Below are 21,751 nucleotides of genomic sequence, written 5' to 3' on the forward strand. Positions count from 1 at the left end.
AAGTCTGATTTCCTAGTTTTGACCTTGATGCCACCGGCATGAGCTTTTACGAAAGAGTGTGCAAGCATAGCAAATGAGTCAATAGAATTAGGGTAAGTTGTGATACCATATCATGGCTCCCTTCGACAAGGTCTCTATCACTCTCAAATGCACACGCAAGTATACGTGGTCGTACAAGTAATAAAATGATAAGTCGAGTGTCGAACCCACAAAGACTTGTATCAACTACCCACTAAATTCACAAAGATTGTTATTTAGTCAAGCCAAATTCGAGTTCAAGAATGTGATTATACTAAACTATAATTCTAAGTAGTAACTAAATTATCAAGTAGCAAAATAATTGTGGTGTATTCAGTAGAGACAAATATTTCAGGGTTGTGATCGATTCACCAATTCTATTGTGTTCTAGTTAACTATCCCTTTCATACAATTCACTCATGGTTGCTAATTAATTGATAATTGCTATCATAGCCTTCTCCTGAAGTACTACTCGCCTATTCAGAATAGATTAACGCTTATATTCCTATGGAATCAATCTATTAATAACGCATTAAGATTACAATATTTAATTAAGCACAGTGACTAGGTATATTCCTATTCTAACCACAAATCTGGCCCCCTAAGAGTTAAGATCATGCTCTCTTCAATTCTTCTCTAATCTAAACATGGCTTTCCCAAGCATAGCATAGATAGTAAATAGAACCTAACTGCTGGCCAGACAATTAAGCAATTAATCACAGAATTGAAGAAACAACCATATATTAGTGAATTGTAATCAAGGTTAAGTCAACGTTAAACAACAATATTCATGGCTAAATCACAACCCCAGAACTATGGGTTTTATCCACTCATGATAATAGCAAACAATTTCATAAGTGTTTGGATAATTGAAAATATTAAGAAAAGATGAAGAAAACTGAGTTCTCTTCACTCCCGAATGTTTCTCGTATGTCTTCTCCCTTCAAAGTGGCGTCTACCCTCTAAAAATAAGCTTTATCTTGCTTTTATACGTGTTGGGTAGGTCTAGGGCCGAAATAACCTTGTCCCGGGCAAAGTTGGACAAAATGCACGCCACCAGCGCCCAGCCTAGCGCTAACAATTTGCCAACACTGCCTCTGGCGCCATTTTTTCTTTTCTCGTCCGTTTTGGCTCTAATCTCGCACCTTTCGCCACCAATTGCTCCCGTATCATTCCTACACATCACAAAACCTCAAATTAATATAAATCAACACATTTTACATCCTAAATCCACGAAACAAGAGTAAAACATGAGGCGATATACATATAAATATATATACGTTAAGCTAAATATCAGCACTCCACACTTAGACTCTTGCTCGTCCTCGAGCAATGGGACTATCAAATATACCCCCAACTACGTACAAGTCTCAACTATAGAGGAGTACTTCAACTTTTAACCATACACTCTACCCTTGACTATGATCAATACCGGCAGACAAGCATGAACATATAAAATTTCACATTCTTCCCGTTTAAGCATGCCCAAGTATAACATTTCAATTCAATCAATTCCAACAACCTATTTATAACCACCTAACCTCAAAAGCCGACTTGTAACCACTAAGCATCCTCAACTCGAGTACTCACCCAACAAGAAAGTTTACAACATTACCAATCATTCATGAGATCATGTGCCCTTACCAACAAACAAAAGAGTGAATATAGACTAGTCCACACATTCAAATATGCTTTTGAATATAAATTAAGGACATCACATAATTGAACAAAATTCACTCACTCTTACAAAGAATTCATATGCATCACGTGGTCGTACCATAAGCTTGCCCGTAGTGTACATCTCTACTAATTTAATCTAGCCAAATCTAGGATCAATTAGGACTTTAAGGTTATAATGTAGGCTAAGGGACGGGTATGATACATTTAGAAATAGTGACTAACCCTCCTAAGCACTTTAATACACTACACTTACAAATCAAGCACATCTTCTTCTCAACCAATTCACTTGCCATAAACCATATGCACATAGCCCTCTTTTCAATTAAGCACTTCTATATTCCCACTAGTACAAATTAGTAAAATTGGGAGGTGTGTATTTTTCTACATTATTTGAACTATCATTTTTTTTTTCTTCACACACTCCATACATTAAAGTTCATCGGCTAGTGACTTTTGATTTCAATTTTTGTGCACCAAAGGGCCCTTCCATGGTTCCATTCGAAAGCTACCCCCCAATCTCTTACTTTACTTCTTTTAGCGACTAAGTGCCTTAGGAGGTAAAGGTTCAACAATCTCAAATTAAGAACAAAATAGGGGTATGACTTGTAATGTGGGTGCCAAAGAAAAGGTCTATAGGCTCAAAGGGGCTAGCAACGGATTTTTTGTTTTTGTTGTGACAAGCACATCTATGATCAAGCAAGAAATGCCTACGTCATCTCCTCTATTAGTACAACTTACAATTTCGCTTCGATTAACACACGGGGCAAGTTCTAGACTACATAAGATAGCACAGGAGATCACAAATCTTCACACACACATTGCACATGACTCAATCACGACGGTTTTGTTCAACTCTCAAGTCAAGAAAGCACATATAATTGAGAAAAATTAAGCAATATTGCACTATGTGGCATACAAGTCAAACAACTGAGAAAAGGCGTCACAAAATAGGCTATTTATTTTACTTAGACGTCACAATACAAACCAAATACATGGGAAGATAGAATATATGTCATAGCCTAATGTGCCAGCATCAAACATGTCACTAGGTAGCTCCGAGCAACTCAGTTTCTTCCTATACTACACCTAAAAAAAAATAAAGTACCCGGTTCGAGCTACACCCTTGGAAAAGAACTGGCGCCCAAAGAAAAACCAAGGGATACAACCTAACTATCCTAAAAAAAATCTTTATGGTATTTTTAATCGGACTTTATCCCTCAAGAAAATTGACCAACAGATCCATCGTCGAGAAAAGTTCGAGCTTTTCAAAAAAAAAAAAATTTTAAACAAACTAGACTAAGTAAAACTAATAAAAGAAACGAATTAAAACAAATTGTTACAGGATATACAAACATCACAGGTTGTATTCCGCCTACCCCACACTTAGTTTATGCATAGTCTCCGATGCATATAAAAATGTAAAACAGAGTAGGGCGAAAAGAAAACTCCCTGTCAGTCGAAGTCCTCCTCCTCAGCGTACCCTCCATCAGCAGCTCCGGGCACATCATTATTAGGTCCTAGATGCACCAAAGCCATGGGCCCCGTAACATCATCACCAACATTGTCCTCTGTGTCTGAGCCCTTGACAGTGTTTACATCCTATGACGAGTGAACGCGGCTGCCAGGTGCAATCCCCAACATCTCCTTGGACGAGCTCGACAAGTCGAACTTGCAAAAATTATTAATTTAAAGCCTAATAACTTAAAGGACTAGAATCCCAAACTCGTAAGCTCCGTTTATAAATAGATTACATTGCTTCTTCTACGCTTGATTGGAGTTGGAGTCCTAGGAATTCAGTCCCCTAATCCAACTAACTGAATCAACAATTACATAAAAGGACTAGAATTTCGAACTCGTAAGCTTCAAATTCTAGCTCCGCCTTTGAATCAATTACACTGCTTCTTCTACTATTGATTGGAGTTGGAGCCTTCGAGATTTCAATTCCCTAATCAATTAAAAGAACTAGAATCCCAAACTCGTAAGCTTTAAATTCAGACTTTGCCTTTGAATCAATGTTTTTGCTTCCACTACTCTTGATTGGAGTTGGAGCATTTGGAATTCAATTCCCTCAACTAGCTAGCTGAACCAACAATTAGATAAATAATTGGCACTATCAGTTAACAATAAAATAAATTATTTTTTCTTAAAAAGGAAGAAGAGCATTAGAAGAGTAGACAAATTAAATGTGTATAACTATAAATAAATAAATAAATAAATAAATAACAGGGGCGCTTCCTGGTTAGTAACAATGGATTAGTTTTTTTTTTGGTAATTAAATTTATCATTAATCACCAGTAATAACATTACAAAGCATAGCTTAACTACTCCCAGCTAGCTAGATCTCAAAGCGAGGTACACAGAAAGACTATGACTACCAAAGTACCTAAACCATATTCCTATCAACAGATCCCATCTAGAAGAATAATTGTTGTACCAAACACTTTACAATTCCATTTGCTCTAAAGTTGCACATGCAGGCAACCTCCTTCGCCAGGCTAGTATGATCATTTGTACTCCCTTCAAAGACACTGTGATTCCTTTCCCTCCACAGTACATGTGTATAGATCATCTTAAGGAGTTTAGCTGGTGCAGTTTTCCCCATGGAGTATTGACAAACAAACTGGAGGTGTTCATTCCATATACTGCACTTTATGTTCTGAAGTTGTGTCCACTGAGTCAGTCTTCCCTATAGTTTTCTAGCATAATTACATTCAGCAAATAAGTGGTCTCTTGTCTCAGGATTGGATTGACATAGTACACAAGTATCATTCACATTAAGTCCCCATTTCTTAAGTCTTTCCACAGTCAATAATCTCCCTTGACACTGCAGCCACATAGTGAAAATAGCTTTGAGTCTAGCAGCATTCTGACATATTAAACTTCTCCAGCTAGTTTTTGGGTAGGTTGGTATCAGTTAGAGATAAATCTGTTTTATAGCACTCTTCTTAGCATCCAGTGGTCTTTGGAGTTGATGTATAACATCCCTTGCTTTCAAGATTTTTCTCACCATCCAGCTTGCAGTCTTTGGTATAGGCATGATTTCTGGGTTCTGCTCTTTGATGTAAAAGGCATGTATCCATAACTTGTCTTGTTTGTGAGACAAGTCCCAGTATGTTTTGGCAATAGCAGCAACATTCCACACATGTAGGTTGCTCAGATTCAAGCCTCCCACAGACTTAGGTAAGCAGACTTTGTCCCAAGCAATGAGAGATTTTTTTGTGATTTCATTTCCCCCAGACCATATGTAACTTCTACAATAAGTTTCAATCACTTTAATCACTTTAGCTGGCAAAGGGAAGAGTTGAGCCCAGTAGCATTGAATTCCAAATAGTACTGTCTGTATTAGTTGTACCCTTCCAGCATAGGATAACTTTTTTGAATCCACGAGGTTATCTTTGCCACTATTATGTTGATGAGTGGCTGCCATTGTATCATAGTCAACTTCTTAGTATCCAGTGGAACCCCCAAATATTTAAAGGGAAGTTGTCCTTGAGAGTAACCCAGCAACTGACAAACTTCTTATTTAACTTTATTTTCCATTCCTCCACAGTATATACCACTTTTTGCTAAGTTAGCTTGTAGCCCAGAAGCAGCTGAGAATGTTATAAAACAAGCATGTAGCCTCTTCACTGACTCTGTGTCTCCTCTGGCAAACAGTAGTAAATCATCAGCATAACTCATTTGAGTAATGTGTAGTTTCCCAGATCTAGGATGATATTTGAATCTTCTATCCTGTTTCAGTTCATTGAGAAGTCTTCTCAAATACTCCATAGCAATCGCAAAGAGGAAAGGGGAGATTAGATCTCCTTGCCTCAGACCTTTAGCAGCATTGAAAGGTTCTACAGTTTCCCATTAAGCAAGATAATGTAATTGACTGTTCTGACACATGCCATTAACTATTTTATGAACTTGTCAGGGAAAGCCAATCCTTCCAAAACTTGTTCAAGGTATGCCCATTCCACATAATCATAAGCTTTTTGTAGATCCACCTTGATCATGCATATAGGGGAGATACGTTTCCTGTTATATGATTTGTCCAACTCATGAGCCAAAATTATGTTGTAAGCTGTTCTTCTCCGAGGGATGAAGCATGTTTGTGCCTCTGATATGATGTAGCTCATGACTTTTTGAAGTCTCCCAGCCAGGACTTTAGCAATTAGTTTGTACAACATTGTGCAACAGGCTATTGGTCTATAATCTTTCACATTATTTGGATTTGCAATCTTTGGCAGCAAAGTTAGTGTAGTGCAATTAATGGCTTTATAGAGGACCCTTGTGGTGAAGAATTCTTTCATTGCCTCACACACCTCATCCTTGATGGCAGGCCAGGCTTTTTTTAAAAATGCAGTATTAAATCCATCAATTCCAAGAGCTTTGTGATCTCCAATTGAGCATAGAGCTTCATATATTTCTGTATCAGTTACTGTGGCACACAATTCTAATTGTTGAAGATGTGACAGTCTAGGTCCATTTCTCATCACCAGCATGTTGACTCAAGGTAAAGTAGTGGCAGTTGATCCCATCAGGGATCTATCAACAAACTCTGTTTTGATAGCTCTGGGATCTTGCAATTTCATTCATGTCAAAGAAGTGATTTGTAGAATTTTCTTCTGATGCTATTTTTCTTTTATGACAACTGTGAAGTATTTTGTGTTTGAATCTCCCAGCTTGATCCATGTAGTTCTAGATTTCTACTACATTGCACTTTCTTCTATCAATGACCACTTTTCTAGTTGTTGCAGGCACACCTTCTCTTGATCAACCAATGAATCAGAATAATTGTTTTGCATTTCTTGTTGGACTTCTTTCAGTGTGACCCTATGTTTGGTGATCTTCTCAGCAACTCCTTTGAACTCCTCAGAATTGAGTTGTTTGAAAGCAGGTTTCAAGTGCTTCAGTTTCAGCCATACACTTTTCAATTTACCTCCTGTTTCAATTTTTCACCACCCTTCTTCAATAATCTGCCTGAACTTTATGTGATCTGTCCATATGTTGAAGAACCTAAAAGGTACCTTGATGTTATTTTTGGGGGGTCTAAATGGTATTAATATGGGCACATGATCTGAAATAAAGGGCTCTCCAAATATAGATGTTAGATGTCCATATTGTACCATCCATTCATTATTTGTTGTTGCTCTGTCCAGTCTGCTACAAACTCTGCCTACTCCTTGTTATTTATTAGGCAATGTGTAATAGTCACCTCTCCGTGGAATTTCATTGAGTAGTAAATTGTTGTAACATTTTGTAAAGTCTTGTAATTCTGCTAAGGTAACTGGAGATCCTTGTCTATCTCGGGGATATAAAACAACATTAAAATCCCCACATAAGAGCCAAGGAGTGTTTCCTCTAGGAGCCAAGCCTTGCAAATCATCCCACAGTTCTTTCCTCTGGTCAACTGTATTAAATCCATAGACAACTGTAAGTAAACAACTCATTCCATTTTGCCTACCAGTGACATGGCAGTGAATTAGTTGAGCTGTCTCTTTGACAAATTGAATAGCATACATTTTTTGATCCCAGACCATCCATATTCTGCCATTTTTTTCATCTTTGTAGTTAGAAAGTCTTTCCCAGTTAGGAGCTACCTTGCTAGCTATATGTTATGCTTTATTTTCTTTTACTCTAGTCTCTAAGAAATCAACTATTTTAATATGATTTTCTTTGAGGTATTGCTTTAACTCTTTCTGCTTATACCTCTTATTGATCCCTCTAACATTCCAAAATAACCAGGTCATTGATCTAATCTAGTACCACCTCCTGCATCAGGAGGCTTAGTATTTGCAACTCTCTGTTCCTCCTCAGGTAGAGCTTTGAATCCATGACTTGTTGACATACCTTCATGGATTAACCTAGTCTCAGAGTTTCTAATTAAGTCTGATCTCTCAATCTGCTTGTTAGTGGAGCGTTGCTCTGTTGGTTTTTGTCCACTACTTGCACCTTTTGACTTAACTTGTATCCATCCCCCATCTGCATTCTTTTCAATTTCATTTAGGACATTTTTCCCTTTGGCTATGTTATTGTTATCTGCAAGTTGCACCATTATGATCAATTAGTTTGATCATAATGGAAAGTAACAAGGGATTTTTACATAGTATCTTCGTCATCCAAAATTTTACTCAGTAAATATATATATATATATATATATATATATATATATATATATATATAAACATATCGTACCAAAATCAAAAGTAGCTCCGAATCACTAAATTTAATGAGCAATTGCTATTGGTCTATTGCTGATGTGGTGTCATTTTGTTGGCTGTGACATTTTCCTCCACCAGAAGGAAGAACTTAAGCTTGAGTTTAAGATTTCTAATTCTCTTTGCTCCTCTTTCTTCTCAAGTAATTTTTCGTTGATCAAACGGTGTTCAAATTACTTTCGGTTATTATTTAAGTATGCTATGTATTTTCTCCTGATACATGGATTTTCACTTGGATAATGTTGGCCCAAGTGAAAGTTTTATTTTGAAGATTGACAAAGAAAGCTCAGGCAATAAACCAGGTCCATCCCCTGTGTACACAGACACGGGTAGATTCGAGCATGAGGAATGCACGTGAAGGAGATAAGCTTAACTTGTTATATCTGATATCTCCTGATCAAAAATGTTGCATATTTGATAAGGAGAAGGACTCCTTACTCAAAGAGAACACTATCCAAGATAAAGAAGGAGTTAGAAGTTGAGGATAACTAGAACTCTTCCACTAAGGAAGAGTAGCATTAGAACTCTAGTTGTTTCTTATTCTACTAACTCTACGTATTGTAGGATGTTCTCATTCTACAGGCACGTACAAAAGCAGAAGTTAAACGTGAGTTGAGAGCAAAATAGCAAGATAATTTGCAAGCAATTTTTATGTAATTCAAGTGTGCGAACCTGAAGCTACATGAACCAGATAGAAGAACCACTTTCAAGTGTCTGTCTTTTATTCTAGTTCAATTGTAGTAGGTGGTTTTCAAATTGTATCTTTCAGCTTTATCTAGAAGCAATTGTAATAGGTACTCTGAGTATTCAAGTTAGAGTTAACTTGAAGTTGTCGCAACAGTTAGAGGCTGGTTGCCACAACGGGATTAGAGGTAATCCTTAGGTTTACAAAGAGTGTTTGTAAATGTTGTTTTGGCTCAGTGATTTAGTGAAGTATTAGGGAAAATCCTACTGAGTAGTAGGTCGTGGCTTTTTTACCTTTTGAGGCGGGTGTTTTCCACGTAAAAATACTTGTGTTCTTTACTTTCCGCATTTACTATTTCAGCAACAGTAGGCTAAGGAACAATTAGAAGAACCAGGTCCTTCTATAATCAGTGCACGCGAAAATTGGACACCACACAAATCATCCCCCCTCTTGTGTGGCATTGACATATAAAATATCAATTGATATCAGAGCAGGTTACCCTTGAAGAGGCTAATACCTTAAGAGAAGATCAAGATGAGTGCACCACTTGAAAACTGGGAAGGGCAATCCACTGCTAGGCTACCACTCTTCAATGGCCAGTACTACTCCTGAAGGAAAAACAGGATGAGAGATCACATCATAGGAGAAGACTATGAGCTATGAGACATTGTCACAGATGGCACACTGGCTACCAAAAAGATAAATGCTGAAGGAGTAGAGGTACCAAAGACAAAAGTGGATTGCACCGCTGAGGACTTGAAGAAATGGGAGAAGAATGCCAAAGCCAAGAAGTGGCTTGTTTGTGGACTTGGTCCAGATGAGTATAGTAGAATCCAAAGTTGTACCACTGCCAAGGAAATCTGGGATACTCTGCAAATGGCTCACGATGGAACACCTCAGGTGAAAAGGTCTAGAGGAACTCTACTGTATTCTCAATATGAGAACTTTACTATGAAGGAAGGAGAAATCATTCAAGAGATGTACACAAGGTTCACTACATTGACAAATGAACTAAAGTCTCTTGGAAGAATTATTTCTGAAGAAGATTGTCATGACCCAAAATCCAACTAGTCGCGACGGCACCTAACCTAACCCGCTAGGTAAGCCAACTTTCAATTATCCAATTTCAATAACAATTATTAAAGTAAATTAAGTGAATAAATATCTAAAACTAATACATCTCTCCAAGAACTGGTAGTACAAATCATGAGCTTCTAAGAATAGAGTATACAAAGCGGAAATGAAATAAATACATAGTCTGTTTGAATAATACATAAACAGAGCTTTTATAAATCTAAAGCTACCCTGAACAAAAGGCAGCTACAATAGGAACGCGGGTATATCTTCAAGTCCCGCAACCATCGAGCATAGCAACAACAGCCGCCAACATCTGCACGCAATGTGCAGAAGTGTAGTATCAGTACAACTGACCCCATGTACTGAGTAAGTAACAAACCTAGCCGTAGGTTGAAAGTAGTGACGAGCTTCCACCAAGGTCGGGTCCAAAACCAATAGTCCACAACAGTCCATAACAACAATAAGCAAATAATACCAGAAGTAACTTAGAGATAAAATGCTCAGGCAAATCATGATTTCAAAATAATAGTTCTTCCTTTCAAACCCATCAGTGAAAACTCAAATCTTTTGCCGGAGTTGCCAAAAATGTGAATAGTTTGAAAACATTAAATTCCTGCCAAAATCTTGTCAAAAATAAATAAGATGTTTCATTTTCCTTCCGGATAACCCGTGTAAAAACAAATGTATCACTATGCACATCTGTCAAAAATGTGTAAAAATCATGAATGATGTGATGAAGTACAACATGAGGAAAAAAATACATCTTTATGCCTGTATGGCATGTGTGCATGCCAATGCGATGCAACTCAATGATAAAAATCATAAACAGCCCCTCGGGCAAACCTCACAGTCACTCGTGCCACTTGGGCCATTCCTCACAATCACTCTTGCCACTCGGGCATACCTCACAATCACTCATGCCTCCCAGTCACTCAGCACTCGGCACACGGCACTCGCACTCAGTGGGTACCTGCGCTCACTAGGGGTGTGTACAGACTCCGGAGGGGCTCCTTCAGCCCAAGCGCTATAATCTGCACGAACAACTCACGTGCTATAATAATAAAGTATGCTATAGGCGGGCAGCCCCGATCCATACTCATCCTCACAATCAGGCCCTCGGCCGATATCAACATGTTGCGGCGTGCAGCCCGATCCCATAAATATCGTCACAAATCAGGCCCTCGGCCTCACTCAGTCATAAACCTCTCAAGCCACTCGGGCATTTCAGTAAAACAGGGCATTCGGCCCAAAATATTTATATACATCAAAATAGAGTCATAAAACTGAGTTATGATATGCAATGAAATGAATATGACTGAGAATGAATTTTCAATTTAACACAATATTTCACAGCAATATGACCTCAGTGGGTCCCAATAATACTGGCACATAGCCTCAACATGATTTTAATATACTTTTAAGCTCAATTTCTTTAACACATAAAATCGCATGGAAAATACCAAGGTTATTTAACTATAAAATTCCACAAAAATAATTATGTCACAATTTCTATAGTGTACGCCCACACGCCCGTCACCTAGCATGTGTGTCACCTCCCAACATTTCACAAAATACATATATTCATTGTTCATACCCTCAACTCCAAGATTAGAAGAGTTACTTACCTCGAACATGCCAAATCCAATGTCGAGCAAGCTAAGCAATGCTACAGAAATTCCATTCTGCGCGTATAACTTCCAAATGGCTCGAATCTAGTCACAATTAATTTGATTCAGCTCACAAAAATTATAGAAATTAATTCCATATCAAAATACTAATATTTTCCAAAAATCCGAAATTACGCCCCAAAAATCACTCGTGGGGGCCACGTCTCGAAATCCGATAAAACTCACAAAATCCGAACCCCCATTCAACCACGAGTCCAACCATACCAAAATTACTCAAATCCGACCACAACTCGGCCTTCAAATCCTCAATTAAAATCTATGAATTTTTCTACTATTTTCAACCCAAAATAGTAATTTGTTGATAAAAACAATAATAGATTCGTGTAATTTGACCAAAAACGAGTTAGAATCACTTACTCCAATCCATATGATGAAAATCGCCTCAAATATCGCTTCAATCTGAGCTCCATAGTTCCAAATGTGTTAAAATGGCCGAAACCTCAAAATATATCTTCTGTCCAGGCATTTACTCTTCGCGATCGCGATGCACAAAAATTTTCAGCCCAAACTTTGCCTTTCGCGATCGCAAAGAACAAATTCCCAGCACTTTCATACAGCCTCTAGTTTAATGGTCATAACGTTTTGTACAAAACTCCAAATTACAAATGGTTTAATTTTCTGAAAACTAGACACCAAGGGCTATAACTTTCATTTGTTTATCATCTCCCAATTCCTTACAGATTTCTAGATATAAGCTTCCAAAGTCAGCCCTGTGCAACGGAGATGTCCAAACTCTTCCCGGACAACCTATAGTGTATCTGTCATAACTCTTTGTACACAACTCAAACTGACAAATGGTTTACATTTCTGAAAACTAGATATCAAGGTCTACAACTTTCATTTTTGGATCATCTCCAAATTTCTTATAGATTGCGAGATATAAGCTTCCAAAGTCGGGTTAGTGCAGCAGGATTTTCCTCTACGTGATCGCGAAAAGGCTTCCGCGATCGCGATTCACAGTGCCCAAACAGCAAAATTGCTCTTCGCGATCGCGATGCATACCTCTGTGGCCAAAACTCAGCAACTAAGAATGGCCTAGAAATGGTCTGAAACCACCCCGAAACTCACCTGAGCCCCTCGGGATCTCAACCAAATATACCAACAAGTCCTAAAACATCATACGAACTTAGTCGAAGCCTCGAATCACATCAAACAACGCTAAAACCACGAATCATGCCCCAATTCAAGCCTAATGAACTTTGAACTTTCAAATTCTATATCTTGTGCCGAAATACATCAAATCAATCCAGAATGACTTCAAATTTTGCACACAAGTCATAAATGACATAACGAAATTATTCCAATTTCCAGAATCGGATTCCGACCTCGATATCAAAAAGTCAACCCCTCCTGTCAAACTTTCCAAAAATCTAACTTTCGGTATTTCAAGCCTAATTCCACTACGGACCTCCAAATAATTTTCCGGACACGCTCTCAAGTCCAAAATCACCATACGGAGCTATTGGAATCATCAGAATTAAATTCCGAGGTCGTTTACACATAAGTCGACATCCGGTCAGTATTTTAACTTAAGCTTTAAACTTTGAAACTAAGTGTTCCAATTCATTCCAAAACCTCACCGGACCTGAACCAATTGCCCCGGAAAGTCACACAACAAATGTAAAGCCCAATTTGAGAAGTAAATGGGGAAACGGGGTTGTAATACTCAAAACGACCGGTACATTCTCCCCCACTTAAACATACGTTCGTCCTCGAACGTGCCAAGAGTTGTTTCCAAGCCATCAAACCATTGTTCCATCTTACCACACACGTACCCGGGGGTGACCCGCGTCACCCTATTCCATATAGGCTTGACAACACAATCCAACTGAATTCATTAATTTAACTCTAGCCCATAAACCTTGGAATTTAATTTCCAACCTTTAGAATTTCTTTCAAGACACAAGTCTTACATTTACACACCGTATAAATCCGAACAAGTTGCATCGAGCTATAACTATAACCACGGATATAATCAACCAACATATTACACAACTCGCATGCTCGTAGCACCATTCTTGATCGCAATGACTACTCCAAAACCAACCGCATACTAGTATTAAACCCATATCGAACCAAACCTCATCCCAAAAACTTCGTACATTGTTGATAATAAAAGAAACACGCGAAATTTCATGACCACTTACCAGATCAACAAGTTACGGAGCCCTCTCGCCCCAACCAGAACCATAATCCCTTTCTGAGCCGACTTTCAATATTATACTCACGAATATACTGAAATCAAACCTGATAGTACCCATTCTAGGTCCAATGACCTTATATTACTAAACATAATTGTTCCATAGACATGCCTCACCAATATAACTCAGAGCCACAACTCGTGCCATCCGTGCACCAATACGCAACAATTCAAATATACCCAGTCATGGAAAAAATGACTCAAATGAGAGAATTGCCCCGCCAGATTAACATGTACCTCCACAACGAAACGCTGAAAATTCATCATATACCGTAGAACCATCATCTGATTCTAACAAGAGGTTCTTATTATATAGTCTGAGCCACCCTGCTCTGAATCAATTACCACGGAGAGGCAAATGACAAAAAAAAGTGCCACGCAAAAACCTGAAAGAACATAACCATTACGCAATCGATAATGCAATACCCAAATATTCATCACGCTCAACTTCCACTATAAAGCTCACCATTTGTGCACATAACCAATGAATCATTACTCCTCGTAGCATAAAGGAGTAACTCACAGATCATTTGAGAACACAAATAAGTTCAACATCAACCAAATGACACATCCCTCAATAATAGCAGTATGAAGCCAACCATTCCGGCTCGGTGTAGAATACACATCTTAATTGGGCCTACCTATGGACCCCCAAATCAACTCGGGTTACCCACAAATAGATAAAAATTCTTTCGAAAATCTATAATGACTGAATCATAACACATTCTATCACCTGGCTAGCTCCGGCCACAACTTCACAGTCCACAACCATGAAACAATCTGCTCCTGGGAACTCCCAATCTCTGAATCCATAGAACACGCGAATCATCATATTTGATTCCATCTCCACTGCCCGAATGCCTAACACTTCTCTCATACACGATCATCCCACGAGAAATACTTTAAAAGTTCTTCCGTGCCAATTGACAAAATTTGAATATCAGCAGTCTATAAACCATGTGAGTACTGCAATACTAATTTATACATCCGTAAGTAAAAATACAATGCGCCTTCTGAAGTCCGCCCCTTTCTCATACAACACCAAGTAGTAATAGTATTCATCTAGCTATTTGAAACCGTCCATATTGTCCAACATTCGTTACCTCCTCTTCACGACTGTAATGCCACCTTGTACATGAAAATCTAGCTTTTGTACAACACATAACATCTATATTGCCATAATGTGAAAAGCACAAGAATCTTATTATCAACTTTGAGTCACCAATAATTTACATACCATTTTAGTTAGAACCCTTTCTCTTGCTTCTTTCCAGGAGAAAATCACAATACATAACACGTTCTCCACACCGGTAGAAACCATCAAGAATACTTTGGAATCCATTTGCACATAATCAAGCCCTTAAAACTAAATTAATCTAACTCGACCAAGCCACGCAGGTCGCCAAGTCCAGGTGTATTGCCACAAAGCACCTGTAGAAAACCCCAACATCATATGCACCCAAAGAACCGATCTTATCCATTACCATATTGATCCAACCTACTACCTAGTTGTCCTATTTTTCTCCGAGTCCCTTCCGAATTTATCTTCAGATTGATACTTCTTCTTGCTAAAATACCACGATCTTTAACCACAACTCACCCTACAAACCTTAGTATAGAACCACAACGCCATGCGGCCCATAAGCAACTGTATTTTTCTTAAGCACCTTCAAAAATACCACAACTATAATACTCACTCTGAGAATACCTTATGTGAATTTGAAATTGTTCTTCTTACCTTCCTTATACAAAAATGTAGAATCCTTAGTCATATAGAATTTCCGCAAGTCCAGGCACCATCAAACACAAATCTCGGATTTTATCCATACACAAGTCCGGAAACAATCTCAATTGCTACGTATAATTCTCAAACCCACTGGAATATTTTCTCTCGGGAGTCACCCACTTTGCTTAAATCTAATTGGGCCGCCCAAATGGGCCAAAAGACATGTGCCCTACTAGCACCACAACACTCAAAGAAGTAGCTCTACTTTAACACCACATATTAAATTCATACTCCATGCGCACTACGTCATTCACCAATAACAACTCACTTATCCCACGAATTTCATATACTCATACGTGCAATATAATCCTTAACCAGAAATTTCTTTATTTGGGTCATCCTCGATCTCAACTTCTGCAAATCATAGCTAACCCACAAGTATGCCTCAGACCAAAATTAAAATTTAACACCTAACCATGAAATTAAATTGTCAATAGTAGACTCCCCCACTTGGCTCAAAGCCATAGATTAAAACATTCTATAACTCACAATACCAATACTCTCTTCCTACCATAATGCCATAGTCATTCCAACGAAACTTCTTTCCAAGTTCATACAACGCCAACCATAAAAATACCTCAATCATCCGCTAAGCTCGTATTCATCCTCCTAACACACAAGTCAACTTTCTCAACCAGATTCAGATTCAGATTCAAATCTCCACCCATACACCCCGTCGGCAGAAAAGAAACTCTCTACTCAAATCATAAGGAATACTCCTACGTAGATTACTCCGCAGGGTATAATCCACCTGCTTAGCCTCAATCTGGTATCTTGTTATACCCTTTTGCATTCACAATTACTATGCAATCACTTAGTCTATCTGAGTCCAAACTCATTAACTAGACATGAGAATTTAGTTTTACCCCAAAATTTAACAATGTGAAAGATCCTTCAAAACATTCATACTGGAGACTGTACGCCACATCAATTCAAAAATCAAGCACCCAATGGCCTTTCCTTTACATTTCAAGGAAACATTTCTCGTCATATTTAAATCGTCTTAACATATACCGCATTTACATCATACTCATCACAAAGCCATTCCGCCGCTCATCGAGCCACAACTTTTACTCATAGGGATATTACCGGACATATGAGTCCAAATGTACAGGTTACAACTGAAGCTACCGAGACTAAGATGCGGTCTAAACCTGGCCTAAAGTCCTCCAGACTGGCCCATCACCAAAACACAGAATACACATCTTGAACCTCATTCATAGAATTACAAGCCGGCGATGCACAGCTGATACCGAGCGCTCATGTGCGCATACGAATACGTGGAAGGAATTCAAAGAGTTATGTCTCAAGCTGAATAAATCTCGCACGATAAGGAAAAAAAGATGGGAAGTATATATCCTAAATGCCCTGTAGCCTCTCGAAGATAAGTATGGACGTCATCATACCGATCCGCAAGACTCTACTAGACACTTGCTCATGACTTGTAGAACCTATGAACCTAGAGCTCTGATACCACCTTGTCACGACCCAAAATTCAACTAGTCGCGATGGCACCTAACCCAACCCGCTAGGTAAGCCAACTTTCAATTATCCAATTCCAATAACAATTATTAAAGTAATTTAAGTGAATAAACATCTTAATCCCATACATCCCCCAAGAACTGGTAGTACAAATCATGAGCTTCTAAGAATAGAATATACAAAGCGAAAATGAAATAAATACATAGTCTGTTTGAATAATACATAAACAGAGCTTTTATAAATCTAAGGCTACCCTGAACAAAAGGCAGCTACAACAGGAACGCAGGTATATCTTCAAGTCCCGCAACCATCGAGCATAGCAACAATAGCCGCCAACATCTGCACGCAATGTGCAGAAGTGTAGTATCAGTACAACTAACCCCATGTACTGAGTAAGTAACAAACCTAGCCGTAGGTTGAAAGTAGTGACGAGCTTCTACTAAGGTCGGGTCCAAAACCAATAGTCCACAACAGTCCATAACAACAATAAGCAAATAATACCAGAAGTAACTCAGAGATAAAATGTTCAGCCAAATCATGATTTCAAAATAATAGTTCTTTCTTTCAAACCCGTCAGTGAAAACTCAAATCTTTTGCCGGAGTTGCCAAAAATGTGAATAGTTTGAAAACATTAAATTCCTCCCAAAATCTTGTCAAAAATAAATAAGATGTTTCATTTTCCTTCCGGATAACCCGTGTAAAAACAAATGCATCACTATGCACATCTGTCAAAAATGTGTAAAAATCATGAATGATGTGATGCAGTACAGCATGAGGAAAAAAATACATCTTTATGCCTGTATGTCATGTGTGCATGCCAATGCGATGCAACTCAATGATAAAAATCATAAACAGCCCCTCGGGCAAACCTCACAGTCACTCGTGCCACTTGGGCATACCTCACAATCACTCATGCCTCCCAGTCACTCAGCACTCGGCACTCGCACTCAGTAGGTACCTGCGCTCACTGGGGGTGTGTACAGACTCCGGAGGGGCTCCTTCAGCCCAAGCGCTATAATCTGCACGGACAACTCACATGCTGCACGGACAACTCACGTGCTATAATAATAAAGTATGCTGCAGGCGGGCAGCCCCGATGCACACTCACCCTCACAATCAAGCCCTCGGCCGATATCAACATGCTGTGGCGTGCAGTCTGATCCCATAAATATCCTCACAAATCAGGCCCTCGGCCTTACTCAGTCATAAACCTCTCAAGCCACTCGGGCATTTCAGTAAAATAGGGCATTCGGCCCAAAACATTTATATGCATCAAAATAGAGTCATAAAACTGAGTTATGATATGCAATGAAATGAATATGACTGAGTATGAATTTTCAATTTAACACAATATTTCACAGTAATATGACCTCTGTGGGTCCCAATAATACTGGCACATAACCTCAACATGATTTTTAATATGCTTTTCAGCTCAATTTCTTTAACCGATAAAATCGCATGGAAAATACCAAAGTTATTTAACTATTAAATTCCACAAAAATAATTATATCACAATTTCTATAGTGCACGCCCACACGCCCGTCACCTAGCATGTGCGCCACCTCCCAACAATTCACAAAATACATATATTCAGGGTTCATACCCTCAACTCCAAGATTAGAAGAGTTACTTACCTCGAACAGGCCAAATCTAATGTCGAGCAAGCTAAGCAATGCACCAGAAATTCCATTATGCGCGTATAACTTCCAAACGGCTCGAATCTAGTCACAATTAATTTGATTCAGCTCACAAAAATTATAGGAATTAATTCTATATCAAAATACTAATATTTTCCAAAAATCCGAAATTACGCCCCAAAAATCACTCGTGGGTCCCACGTCTCGGAATCCTATAAAACTCACAAAATCCGAACCCCCATTCAACCACGAGTCCAACCATACCAAAATTACTCAAATCCGACCACAACTCGGCCTTCAAATTCTCAATTAAAGTCTATGAATTTTTCTACTATTTTCAATCCAAAACACGAATTTGTTGATAAAAACAATAATAGATTCGTGTAATTTAACCAAAATCGAGTTAGAATCACTTACCCCAATTCATATGGTGAAAATTGCCTCAAAAATCACTTCTATACGAGCTCCATAGCTCCAAATATGTCAAAAATGGCCGAAACCTCAAAATATATCTTCTGTCGAGGCATTAACTATTCGCGATTGCAAAGCACAAAAATTTTCAGCCCAAAATTTGCCTTTCGCGATCGCGGAAAATGCTTCGCGATCGTGAAGAACAAATTCCCAGCACTTTCAGACAGCTTCTACTATAATGGTCATAACGTTTTGTACAAAACTCCAGATTGCAAATGGTTTAATTTTTTGAAAACTAGACATCAAGGACTATAACTTTCATTTGTTTCTCATCTCCCAATTCCTTGCAGATTTCTAGATATAAGCTTCCAAAGTTAGCCCTGTGCAACGGATATGTCCAAACTCTTCTCGGACAGCCTATAGTGTATCTACCCTAACTTTTTGTACACAACTCAAAGTGACAAATTGTTTACATTTCTGAAATCTAGACATCAAGGTTTACAACTTTCATTTTTGGATCATCTCTAAATTCCTTATAGATTGCGAGATATAAGCTTCCAAAGTCGGGTTAGTGCAGCAGGATTATCCTCTACGCGATCGCGATTCACAGTGCCCAAACAGCAAAATTGCTCTTCGCGATCGTGATGCATACCTCTGTGGCCAAAAATCAGCAACTAAGAATGGCCTAGAAATGGTCCGAAACCACCTCGAAACTCACCCGAGCCCCTCGGGATCTCAACCAAATATACCAACAAGTCCTAAAACATCATACGAACTTAGTCGAAGCCTCGAATCACATCAAACAACGCTAAAACCACAAATCATGCCCCAATTCAAGCCTAATGAACTTTGAACTTTCAAATTCTATATCTTGTGCCGAAATACATCAAATCAATCCGGAATGACTTCAAATTTTGGACACAAGTCATAAATGACATAACGAAGTTATTTCAATTTCCAGAATCGGATTCCGACCTCGATATCAAAAAGTCAACCTCCCTGTCAAACTTCCCAAAAATTCAGCTTTCGATATTTCAAGTCTAATTCCACTACGGACCTCCAAATAATTTTTCGGACACGCTCCTAAGTCCAAAATTACCGTACAGAGCTATTGGAATCATCAGAATTAAATTCCGAGGTCGTTTACACATAAGTCGACATCGGGTCACTATTATGACTTAAGCTTTAAACCTTGGAACTAAGTGTTCCAATTCATTCCAAAACCTCACCGGACCCGAACCAATTACCCCAACAAGTCACACAACAACTGTAAAGCCCAATTTAAGAAGTAAATGGGGAAACGAGGTTGTAATACTCAAAACGACCGGCCGGATCGTTACAAAGATAGAATCGAGAAAATATTGACAAGGGTTCTGCCTGTTACTTGGGAGAGCAAAATTACTGCCATTCATGAATCAAAGAACATTGCGACCCTCCCACAGGATGAATTAATTGGAAATCCCACTGCTTATGAACTTAGGAGATAAACCATGAAAACGGATGTACCAAAGAAGGAAAAGGAGCCAGGCACTCAGAATCACTGAAAGTTCTGATCTTGAAGATGATGAAATGGCTATGATCACTAAGGATTTCAAATACTTGAGGAGAGGAAAGGGTCCTTCAAGAAGTGGAAGCTATAGTAAATCAAAAGTTCCTGATAAGCAAACCAATAATGGATGCTACAAGTGTGGAAAGACTGATCACCACATCAAAAATTATCCCCCAATGGGAAATTGAATGGAAGAAGGAAAGAGTTAAACGAAGGAATAGGAAGAAGGAACAGGTTCAACCTAATAAAAGCAAAGGATCAACCAAGGCTATGGTCGCTTCTTGGGGAGAAAGCTCAGATGAAAGCTCGGATGATGATGATGGGGATAAACAAGAACTTATGACCATTGGAGAATCTGATGAGGAAACTGAGGTAAGTGTAATTCATCTCAAAGACAAGATTAAATTGCTGTTTAAAGAAAGGTTATCTGAGTTACTTCTAGAACTAATTGATGAATCAGAGGATGTAAACAATGAAAATGAACGGTTGTCTAAAGAATGTGTGATTTTAAAGGCTAAGTGCAAAAACCTGGAACTTAGGGTTAGTGAAACTGTAAATGAAAATATTGTTTTGAAGAACCAGGTTTATGCACTTGACTCAAATGTCCTAGAGCTTAGATCTGAAAATCTAAAACTGAAATTAGGAATAGGTAAAAAGACAGCTGATCACACACAACTCACTCTAGAAGAAAATATAGGAAAAATGAAAGATGAATTGTATAAAAGGGATGAGCATGTAAGAATCCTAAAGGAGGATTTAAGCAAAGTCAAGCATGAGCTAGACAGAACTTGTAAATGGAACAGGTCCTCCGATGCACTTTCATGGCTACAGGAGCATCATAGTAGCAACAGAAGAGGACTTGGCTTTGGGAACCTGGTACCTAAATGGGATCCTAAAAGCAAGTACCTCACACTTCTTGAGAACAAGATTTGCACACACTGTGGTAAAACAGGTCACTATAAAAGTGAATGCACTGCAAAAGAAAAGGCAAGTCAAAAGAACAAAAAATTTGTTCAAGAGAAAAATAGGCTACCATGTTGAGCTAAAAAGAATTTAGTTCATCTTTTCGCCTATAGAAAGGGACCCAAACTAGTTTGGGTTTCTAAGACTAACCCCTGATTTCTTTTTGCAGGTCCAAGTGAAGGAGAGCAGTCAAATATGGTACATGGATAGTGGCTGCTCAAAGCACATAACAGGAAACAAGAACCAGTTCCTTTCACTTGAGGACCTTAAAGGAAGTAATGTCTCCTTTGGACATGGGAAGAAAGGTGAGATCATTGGGGTTGGAAAGGTAGGCAAGAATGATTCTCATTCTATTGAGAACGTCTACTTGAT

General features: G+C 38.6%; 1 long non-coding RNA gene across 3 annotated transcripts in view; it reads right to left on the reverse strand.

Moving 5' to 3' along the window:
• Nucleotides 1-471: 471 nt before the first annotated feature.
• LOC107767553 (uncharacterized) overlaps nucleotides 472-21,751 on the reverse strand; it is a 29,267-nt gene continuing 7,987 nt past the window's right edge. Inside the window, exons 3-4 of one of the 3 annotated variants that reach the window (XR_012702850.1) lie at nucleotides 18,454-18,540; nucleotides 472-1,193 (exon numbers count right to left, since the gene is read on the reverse strand). This is a non-coding gene — a long non-coding RNA (uncharacterized LOC107767553). Of the gene's footprint in view, nucleotides 1,194-9,812; nucleotides 17,159-18,453; nucleotides 18,541-21,751 lie in introns of those variants that run through there. The other 2 variants (XR_012702849.1, XR_001643937.2) reach the window with 2 other exon arrangements.

Source organism: Nicotiana tabacum, chromosome 19 (genome assembly GCF_000715075.1).
Source record: "Nicotiana tabacum cultivar K326 chromosome 19, ASM71507v2, whole genome shotgun sequence".
NCBI lineage: Eukaryota > Viridiplantae > Streptophyta > Magnoliopsida > Solanales > Solanaceae > Nicotiana > Nicotiana tabacum.